Source organism: Nerophis ophidion, linkage group LG17 (genome assembly GCF_033978795.1).
Source record: "Nerophis ophidion isolate RoL-2023_Sa linkage group LG17, RoL_Noph_v1.0, whole genome shotgun sequence".
In the NCBI taxonomy this organism is placed as follows: Eukaryota; Metazoa; Chordata; class Actinopteri; order Syngnathiformes; family Syngnathidae; genus Nerophis; species Nerophis ophidion.
Window position 1 is genome coordinate 28023524 of NC_084627.1, and position 11980 is coordinate 28035503.

Consider the following 11980-nt stretch of genomic DNA (forward strand, 5'->3'; position numbering starts at 1 on the left):
TCAGTTGGCCCACATTTCTAAAAAATATTTTTTGGTACTAGTCGTAACTAATATTCTAATTTTCTGAGATACTGAATTTGGGATTTTCAGTAATTGTCAGTACTAATCATCAAAATTTAAAGAAATAAACATTTCAAATATATCACTATGTGTGTAATGAATTGATATAATATGTAAGTTTCACGTTCTGAATATAATTACTGAAATAAATCAACTTTTTCATGATATTCTAATAATATGAACAGCACCTGTATGTATATATATATGTGTGTGTGTGTATATGTATATATATATATATATATATATATATATATATATATATATATATATATATATATATATATATATATATATATACAGTGTGGCAAAAAAGTATTTAGTCAGCCACCGATTGTGCAAGTTCTCCCACTTAAAATGATGACAGAGGTCTGTATATAAATATATATATATATATATATATATATATATATATATATATATATATATATATGTATATATATATAAGTGTATGTATATATATATATATATATATATATATATATATATATATATATATATATATATATATATATATATATACATACATACATACAAACATATACAAACCCTGTTTCCATATGAGTTGGGAAATTATGTTAGATGTAAAAAATAAACAGAATTCAATTATCTGGAAAACTTTTTCAACCCATATTCAATTGAATGCACTACAAAGACAAGATATTAGATGTTCAAACTCATAAACTAAATGTTTTCTTTGCAAATCATAATTAACTAAAAATTTCATGGCTGCAACACGTGCACAAGTAGTTGGGAAAGGGCATGTTCACCATTGTGTTACATCACCTTTTCTTTTAAAGGCCTACTGAAACCCACTACTACCCACCACGCAGTCTGATAGTTTATATATCAATGATGAAATATTAACATTGCAACACATGCCAATACGGCCTTTTTATTTTACTAAATTGCAATTTTAAATTTCCCGGGAGTTTCTTGTTAAAAACGTGGCGGAATGATGACGTGTACGCACGACGTCACGGACTGTTAGGAAATATTAACGCTGTGCACACACACAGCTAAAGTCGTCTGCTTTAACCACATAATTACACAGTATTTTGGACATCTGTGTTGTTGAATCTTTTGCAATTTGTTCAATTAATATTGGAGAAGTCAAAGTAGAAAGATGGAGTTGGGAAGCTTTAGCTTTTAGCCACACAAACACATGGTGATTCCTTGTTTAAAATTCCCGGAGGTGAAACTTTACTATGGATCAGAGCGGTCAAGAGAACATGGATCCCAACCGAATGTCAACCAGCAGGTTTCGGTAAGTAAATTGTGGTAAAAAGTCGCCTCTTACCGGAGATCAGCTGAGCTTGCGCCGTCCATGCAGCTGCCGTCGACTTCCCTCCGAGACTGGCCTCAAGACACCCGTGGACACACACCTCCGACTATCAGGTACTGTTAAACTCACTAAAAAACTAGCAACACAATAGAATGCGCTCAGCCCTCCGTAGGCCGGCTGAATCTTTTCTCACCTCGTCCCACAGTGGTTTTCGGCCCTCCTTCTCCTCCTTGATTGCTTTCCTCCACTGTTTCCGGCGTTGACGCTGTCTCTTCACCAATTGTTCAATTTCTCTCTCCCTCCTTCCTTTCTGCATTAGCAGCAACTCCAAATCTGCCTCTGAATTCTGGGGATGGCGTGGCGAAGTTGGGAGCACGGCCATGCCAGCAATCTGAGGGTTACTGGTTCAATCCCCACCTTTTACCATCCTAGTCATGTCTTTTGTGTCTTTCAGCAAGACAGTTCACCCTTGCTCCTGATGGGTCCTGGTTAGCGCCTTGCATGGCAGCTCCCGCCATCAGTGTGTGAATGGGTGGATGTGGAAATACTGTCAAAGCGCTTTGGGCTCCTTAAACATCGGTAGAAAAGCGCTACTGTATACAAGTACAACCATTTACCATTTTACCATTTTCATCGTACAGGATGTTTCCAATGCGGTTCAGTTTGGTTTCCACCTGGCCACGCAGTGACTGCTCCAGGATAAGGCTGATAGTTATTAATATTTTAGTTGCCAGCTAACGATTAGCGTTGTAGTTGTCAGCTAGCGATTACCGCCCTCGCTGTAAGCTAGCAATTAGCACGCTACTTGTCAGCTAGCGTTTGGTGTGTTAGTTGCCAGCTCCCCATTAGCGCTCTATTTGACTGCTATTGGTTAATGCGTTAGTTGCAAGTTGGTGATTAGTGCGTTAGTTGTCAGCTAAAGATTACCACACTATTTGCCAGTTATATATTAATGGCACAGAACAGTTGCTTAAAAAACTGGTACCTTTAGGACCAATTCATTGTAAAATAAAACCGTAATTTCATACAAGGGGGGTTCCTGCTCCTTGGCCCGGAAAAAGTTAAAGACCCCTGCACTACATGGTAGGGAAAGCCCATGCTCAGAACTCATGGTAAAACTACTCTACTATTTCAATTCATTATAAGTAATACCAGTAATAATTGTTAAATATTTATAGAAAGACACACTCTGTTATCCACAATCGCAGACAGGTTTTTATGTTGCAACACTTTTACACCCGCATGTTTAGAGCATTTGTGAACTGTGGAAAGTTGCAATTTTTATATGAGCGATTACCATCACACTTCAATATCTCTAACATGTAAATGCTGCCTCTTTGCTAGGTCACCATTGCAAATGAAAATACGTTCTTAATTGTCTTTCTGTGGAAAAATACATGTTATATAAATATTGTACAAATAAATTACAAAGTAAATATTTTTAAACTACATTACCCAGAGGGCTTAGTGCTGTAGACAAGAACAGTAAGTAGGTCTGAGCTCCACTGTAGGATGACAATAGTGCTGTTTTTGTCAGAGTTATTTGTTGTCGAACCCCAAGATGCAGAGATGGAGGCAGGCATTGGATATGAAGACATGATTTAATATCAATAATAGAACAAGAACAAACAAAAAGCACGCACGTGGGCGGATATAAACTAAGGGAGCTAGCACTGGGAGCTAGATAACAAAAAGGAACTTTAGCATGGAAGCTAGTGGGTAGCAAACAGAAAAACTGACAACAGCTAATGGCTAACAAAGACAGCTTACCGCTACGACGACCAGGACAAAATGTAGCATGACAGGTAATAGCTGAAATGATGCCAGACACAACAGGTAGAAAAGACACAAGGGTGACATGTGGCAACGACAATACAAGTCTGAATGACAATTCAATGATCCAGCCACTGACACAAGACAAAGCAGGTACAAATAGGAGCGGGCTGATTGGCAACGGGTGTGGCCAGGTGCCAATCAGCCGCAGATGAGGAGGAACACAGCACTCAGGGAACAAGACAGGAAACTGACAAAATAAGAGCACTAGACAGGAACTAAAGACAGGAGATACTAAACACAGAGGAAAAAGACAAATGCAGAGGAAAAAACTAAAACATAGACAAACTGTCAGGGGAAAGCCTGACAGTTTTAGCAATAAAAAAAAAAAAAAATTGTTAGATGTTGCTGTTCCTGCTTTGCCTACACAAAAAAACTAACGTAAGTTTAGATAAGACATTTGACGTGCATGTGTGAGCACCGCTCAGAGACAATTTCGATTAAGCGAAATGTTCAAAAATGCCATGTAGCCTTGCAGTGGACAAAGAGAGATCAGGAGTGATGTTGCACTTAGAGGACAAAACACCTACTTGTTGTTGTGGATGTAGCATTAGAATGCATAACAGCACCAGTCTGATAATAAAATATGCCACACTGGGTATGTGAGAAATTCTTGTCTGTGGAGTGCACTCTGCATGTCCTGCTATCTCATATTTCCTGTCAGCTGTGCGAAGATAGCTTCTTGATGTCAGATTAGGTTAGCTGCGAGATGTTGTCCTTCTCCTGTGTGCAGTATTTCCAGGACAATGTAACCTCCCTGAAGATGCTACCCTGACTAAATGTTCTTATCCTCATGTCCCTCCTGAGTGCATGTTGTCACATATTCCATTAGAGAGAGAATGGTAGCATGTCACCGTGACCCGACATGATTCTTTTTTTGCCCGTAGGGTTTCACAAAGCCCTTTGGCGCGCAATATTTCACATCAGCTTCTTGAAATATTGTTCGCATCAGTCAGAATTATTATGAAATTACACAATACAACACATATATACACAAGGTAGGAGGTTGCTCAGAACCTTCCTCTGGACCCGTGTTGCTAGGCAGAATTCATAGGGCTCCATCATAGTGACCCCACTCAGCTTTCTGGGAGACAAACAAGGGACAGCAGTAAGGACACGTTATGTTCACAATTGATTCACTGCTCTGTATCAAATAGATACTACCAAGGAAGAAAAAAACAGTGATATCTGGTAGAGCATGAGTTTTATTGCATTTCTATTGTGTGGATTCTCCACCTCCAAACAATGTTAATGAGAAAAAAACGTTTTGATTATTCCCCCCACACACGTAAAAATACAATTTTCTGCATGGCATGATGTGAAGGAATATTAGGGCTTTACAGATAAGTGGAAAAAAATTCGGCCATTAAATCATCCATCCATTTTCCACCGCTTATTCCCTTTGGCGTCGCTGGTGCCTATCTCAGCTACAATCGGGCGGAAGACAAGGTACATCCTCGACAAGTCGCCACCTCATCGCAGCCATTAAAGGCCTACTGAAACCCACTACTACCGACCAGGCAGTCTGATAGTTTATATATATCAATGATGAAATATTAACATTGCAACACATGCCAATACGGCCTTTTTAGTTTACTAAATTGCAATTTTAAATTTCCCACAGAGTTTCTTGTTGAAAACGTCGCAGACTGGTGACATGTGCGCATGACATCACGGACTGTAGACCAGTGGTTCTCAAATGGGGGTACGCGTACCCCTGGGGGTACTTGAAGGTATGCCAAGGGGTACGTGAGATTTAAAAAAAATATTCTAAAAATAGCAACAATTCAAAAATCCTTTATAAATATATTTATTTAATAATACTTCAACAACATATGAATGTAAGTTCATAAACTGTGAAAAAAAATGCAACAATACAATATTCAGTGTTGACAGCTAGTTTTTAGTGGACATGTTCAATAAATATTGTTGTTAAAGATTTCTTTTTTTGTGAAGAAATGTTTAGAATTAAGTTCATGAATCCAGATGGATTTCTACTACAATCCCCAAAGAGGGCACTTTAAGTTGATGATTACTTCTATGTGTAGAAATCTTTATTCATAATTGAATCACTTGTTTATTTTCAACAATTTTTTAGTTATTTTTATATCTTTTTTTCCAAATGGTTCAAGAAAGACCACTACAAATGAGCAATATTTTGCACTGTTATACAACTTAATAAATCAGAAACTGATGACATAGTGCTGTATTTTACTTCTTTATCTTTCTTTTTCAACCAAAAATGCTTTGCTCTGATTATGGGGTACTTGAATTAAAAACATGTTCACAGGGGGTACATCACTGAAAAAAGGTTGAGAACCACTGCTGTAGAGGACATATTAGCGCAGCACCATTTGCGGCTAAAAGTTGTCTCTTTTCATCGCGCAATTAAACAGTATTCTGGACATCTGTGTTGCTGAATCTTTTGCAATTTGTTCAATTAATATTGGAGTAGTCAAAGTAGAAAGATGGAGTTGGGAAGCTTTAGTCTTTAGTGATTCCTTGTTTAATATTCCCGGAAGTGAAGCTTTACTATGGATCAGAGCGGTCAAGAGAACATGGATCCCGACCACTTGTCAACCGGCAGGTTTCGGTGAGAAAATTGTGGTAAAAAGTCGCCTCTTACCGGAGATCAGCTGAGCTTGCGCCGTCCATGCAGCTGCCGTCGACTTCCCTCAGAGACTGGCGTCAAGACACCCTGGACACACCCCTCCAACTATCAGGTACTATTTAATCTCCCTAAAACACTAACAACACAATAGAAAGATAAGGGATTTCCCAGAATTATCCTAGTAAATGTGTCAAAAAACATCTGAATCCGTCCTAATGCAATCGCCTTTTTTTTTAACTTTATTTTTTTCTTTCTAGTCCTTCGCTATCATTATCATCATCCACGAATCTTTCATCGTCGCTCAAATTAATGAGGAAATTGTCGTTTTCTCGCTCCGAATAGCTCTTTTTGTTGGAGGCTCCCATCATAAACAATGTGAGGATGTGAGGAGCCCTCACACAAGTGACGTCATCGTCTGCGACTTCCGGTAAAGACAAGGCTTTTTTATCAGCACCAAAAGTTGCGAACTTTATCGTGGATGTTCTCTACTAAATCATTTCAGTAAAAATATGGCAATATCGGGAAATGATCAGGTATGACACATAGAATGGACCTGCTATCCCCGTTTAAATAAGAAAATCTAATTTCAGTAGGCCTTTAAATCATATGATTCCTTTAAAAACAAATCGTAATGTTGAGAAGATATAGTCATAATATGTTTTGATAAGAAATGTACTTTATTTATCTTTGAGGATATGCTCAGAATATTCTTTATTCTCGTAAAATACAATAAAACGTGTTTTTTTTTGGCAGACAATTATCATCTGTTAAACTACAGTTTTTAAATATATGTTGGCAACACTAAATGGTCCCTAGTGTGTGAATGTGAGTGTGAATGTTGTCTGTCTATCTGTGATGAGGGGCGACTTATCCAAGGTGTACGCCGCCTTCCGCCTGAATGCAGCTGAGACTGGCTCCAGCAAACAGACAGGTTCCCCAAAAGGAACAAGCGGTAGAAAACGGATGGATGGATGCATGTTGTTATTCTAAAAATATGTTTTTGATAAAATGTTGATTTTTTTTTCACATAATATTTCCGCTATTATTATAAATAAAGGTATTATTGATCTTTTGTACTCATGTTATTTGTGAAATTACTATTATTTTCACAGTTTGCAACGTTATTTTCATTGCTCTACAAATATTATTTAGGTGAAGTGAAGTGAATTATATTTATATAGCGCTTTTCTCTAGTGACTCAAAGCGCTTTACATAGTGACACCCAATATCTAAGTTACATTTAAACCAGTGTGGGTGGCACTGGGAGCAGGTGGGTAAAGTGTCTTGCCCAAGGACACAACGGCTGTGACTAGGATGGCAGAAGCGGGAATCGAACCTGCAACCCTCAAGTTGCTGGCACGGCCACTCTACCAACCGAGCTATACCGCCTCACATACGACACTTGGATGAGGTGGCAACTTGTCCAGGGTGTACATTGCCTTCCGCCCAAATGCAGCTGAGATAGGCTCCAGCTCCCCCTGCGACCCCAAAAGGGACAAGCGGTAGAAATTGGATAAAAATGGATGGACATACGACATTTATTTTTATTCTCGTCAAATAAAAAAATAAAAATACTGTAATGTCACCACACAAATTTTTGGAAAATGACTATTTATTTCTCATTGTTAGATCCATTCCATGCCTTAATTCACCAATTTGTTTGTCTGTTTTATGATTAAGGTTTTTTTGTTGTTGTCTGCACATAATCTCTTTTTTCTTTTTACAGTCCATCCATCCATCCATTTCTACCGCCTGTCCCTTTCATCTCTCGTTTATTGCTGTCAATTGGTAAATTCATTTCTGTGAATTTGGAACTATTTATTATAAATAGAATATTTTTATCGCTAAAGCAAAAAAAAAAGGTTTACAACATCCTAATGGCCTACTGAAATGAGATTTTCTTATTTAAACGGGGATACCAGGTCCATTCAATGTGTCATACTTGATCATTTCGTGATATTGCCATATTTTCCCTGAAAGGATTTAGTAGAGAACATCGACGATAAAGTTTGCTACTTTGGGTCGCTAATAAAAAAGCTTTGCCTTTACCGGAAGTCGCAGACGATGTGCGCGTGACGTCACTGGTTGTAGGGCTCCTCACATCCTCACATTGTTTATGATCACAGCCTCCAGCAGCAAGAGCTATTCGGACCAAGAAAGGGACGATTTCCCCATTAATTTGAGCGAGGATGAAAGATTCGTGGTTGAGGAAAGTTAGAGTGAGGCACCAAAAAAAAAAAAAAGACGGCGGCGGCAGTGGGTGCGTTTCAGATGTAATTAGACACATTTACTAGGATAATTCTGGAAAAGCCCTTATCTGGTTATTGTGTTAATAGAATTTTAGTGAGATTACTGTCATACCTGAAAGTCGGATGGTTGCGGTGAACGCCAGTGTCTCTCAGAGAAGCCAATGGAGGAGCCAAGATCACAGATGCCTTTTTCACAGCTACAGGAGGAAGTCCGATAATCCACTGAAGTCTCCGGTAAAAGCCGACTTAATATCACAATTTTCCCACCCAAAAACTTGCTGGTTGACGTAGAGAAACATAATCGCTTGACCGCTCTGTGTTAAAGCTTCACAGCAAAGAAACACCGGCTATGTTTCGGTGCTAAAGGCAGCTGCAATTCACCGCATTCTTATTTGACGTCTCCATTATTAATTAACACATTGCAAAAGATTCAGCAACACAGATGTCCAAATTACTGTGTAATTATGCAATGAAAAGAGACGACTTTTAGCCGTAAGTGGTGCTGGGCTAATATGTCCGCTACAACCCGAGACGTCACAAACACGCGTCATCATTCCGCAACGTTTTCAACAAGAAACTCTGCGGGAAATTTAAAATTGTAATTTAGTAAACTAAAAAGGCCGTATTGCCATGTGTTGCAATGTTAATATTTCATTATTGATATATAAACTATCAGACTGCGTGGTCGGTAGTAGTGGGTTTCAGTAGGCCTTTAAATATGCTTTTTAACGTTGTGAAAGTCCTCTAGAAATAAAGTAACACCAACAGTCACCTTTTTACTTCAGACATGTAATCCAATATAGTAGACATCCATCCATCCATTTCCTACCACTTGTTCCTTTTGGGGAGGTCGCTGGAGCCTATCTTAGCTGCATTCGGGCGGAAGGCGGGGTACACCCCGGACAAGTTGCCAACTCATCACAGGGCCAACACAGATAGACAGACAACATTCACACTCACATTCACACACTAGGGACCATTTAGTGTTGCCAGTCAACCTATCCGCAGGTGCATGTCTTTGGAGGTGGGAGGAAGCCGGAGTACCCGGAGGGAACCCACAGAGTCACGGGGAGAACATGCAAACTCCACACAGAAAGAACCCGAGTGCAGGATTGAACCCAGGACCTTTGGTAGACATAATACTAGAAAATAAGACTTCAGTAGCCGTGGTCTCATTTAGATACCAACACTACTTCAGTATTCATAATTATTGTTCCTTTTTACCAGTTGTTCTCATTCTGCAGGCTCTCCTCCCTCTCTCCTAGTCTAATTTTTTCAGGCTTGCATCTTCCGCTCCTTTGTGGTCTCAGTTGTTATTTTCCAGTGAGAATACTGCATGGTAATTATAAAAAGAACATACAACAAAATACAGCTGAATTGCTCTCACTTGATTAAATTGCTACATATGGCCACCCGAGAGAATAAACGCAGAGCTATATTAGTTTTCTTGCTACTCAAATAATCCGCAAAGGGCTGATCTTGATATGCAATTATATAAACATATCCATGTAAACTAATACAAATGGCATAAGTAGATGTGAGATATGTATTGCAGATATACTGGAATAAACAAATTGTCATCTTACTTTGTCGCTGTAAAATTAAAAGCAGGGTCTCTCTGCAGGACAATAAGTAAAATTTAAGACTTTTCAAAAGTTTTTAAGACCATATTGAAAATAATTTAAGACCATTTCCCAGCCATATGGACAAAAAAGTACAAGGACACAAAGGACATTCAGAGGACAGGAATGAATTGCAAGTATATGTCATTGCAAGTGTCAAAGCGCTTTGAGTACCTTGAAGGTAGAAAAGCGCTATACAAGTACAACCCATATATGAATTCTAGTACTGCTCTTACACATTGGAAAACAAAATGGTTACACAAGAAGTTAAAGGGGAACATTATCACAATTTCAATAGGGTTAAAACCAGTAAAAATCAGGTGTATTTTATTTTTTGAGTTTTTTTTCAAAATTTTACCCATCCTGGAATATCCCTAAAATTTGTTTTAAAGTGCCTGATTTTCGCTATCTGTGAAGCCACCATCCATTTTCCTGTGACGTCATCCAGTGATGCCAATACGGATAGCACGGCAAGATATAGCGACATTAGCTTGGATTCAGACTCGGATTTCAGCGGCTTAAGCAATTCAACAGATTACGCATATATTGAAACGGATGGTTGGAGTACGGAGGCAGATAGCGAAAACGAAATTGAAGAAGAAACTGAAGCTATTGAGTGAATAGCTATTGACGCTATTCGGCCATGTCTGCCTTAGCATCGCCGGTAAAATGTGGAGACCAATGATCGGAAGTTTTGCATCTTGTGACACTGGATAAACTTAAATCCGTCGATCAGTAAGAGTTTGTTTGGCATTAAATGTGGGTGGAAGGAAACGCTGGATGAAAATATAGTTTCAAATGTACATACAGCTAACCTAAATATCATGTTAGCATCGATTAGCTTGCAGTCATGCCGCGACCAAATATGTCTGATTAGCACATAAGTCAATAACATCAATAAAACTCACCTTTGTGATTTCGTTGACTTTATCGTTGGAAATGCATCTGCAGGTTATCCCTACATCTCTGTGCCATGTCTGCCTTAGCATCGCCGTTAAAATGTGCAGACACTCCGGCACATTTGATGGGGGTCTGACGGCAGATTTCTTTGACTTTATCGTTGGAAATGCATCTGCTTTGAGTGTCGCAGGATATCTGTCAGGGGTATTTGTTGGTGACGAACCCCAAGATGCAGAGACGGAGGCAGGCATGGTAAATGAAAACCTGATTTAATTAAAACTACACAAGAACAAACAAAAAGCACGCACATGGGCGGAATAACAAACTAAGAGAGCTAGCACTGGGAGCTAGAAAAACAAAAAGGAACTTTAGCATGGAAGCTAGAGGATAACAAACAGAAAAACTGGAAATAGCTAATGGCCAACAAAAACAGCTTACCGCTACGATGACCAGGAACAAAATGTAGCATGACAGGTAGTAGCTGTAACAAAACTACACAACAGGTAGCACCACAAGAGTGATATGTGGCAACGACAATACAATGATCCAGCAACTGACACAAGACAAAGCAGGTACAAATAGGAGCAGGCTGATTGGCAACGGGTGTGGCCAGGTGCCAATCAGCCGCAGCTGAGGAGGAACACAGCACACAGGGAACAAGACAGGAAGCTGACAAAATAAGAGCACTAGACAGGAACTAAAGACAGGAGATACTAAACACAGAGGAAACAGACAAATGCAGAGAAAAAAACTAAAACATAGACAAACTGTCAGGGGAAAGCCTGACAATATCCACACAATCTTGTCATCTCTGTAGTAGCATAGTTTCGTCGGTAAAGTGTGCGGAACAAACGATTGACCATTTCGTCGGCTTTTCCCACACCCTCGTATTTTGAACAAATTTCGTCCAATTTCTTGCCACTTTCGCATCTTTAGGCCAGTGGTGCAACTTGAATCCCTCCCTGTTAGTGTTGTTACACCCTCCGACAACACACCGACGAGGCATGATGTCTCAAAGGTTCCAGAAAATAGTCGAAAAAATGGAAAATAACAGAGCTGAGACGCAGTGTTTGTAATGTGTTTGAGAAAATGGCGGCTTTATTACCTAGGTGACGTCACGTTCTGACGTCATCGCTCCGAGAGCAATATATAGAAAAGCGTTTAATTCGCCAAAATTCACCCATTTAGAGTTCGGAAATCGGTTAAAAAAATATATGGTCTTTTTCTGCAACATTAAGGTATATACTGACGCTTACATAGGTCTGGTGATAATGTTCCCCTTTAAAAAAAGTTTAAAGGACCAATGATTGTTACACACACACTAAGTGTGGTGAATTGTGTCCTCTGCATTTGACCCATCCCCTTGTTCACCCCCTGGGAGGTGAGGGGAGCAGTGAGCATCAGCAGTGGCCGTGCCCAGGAA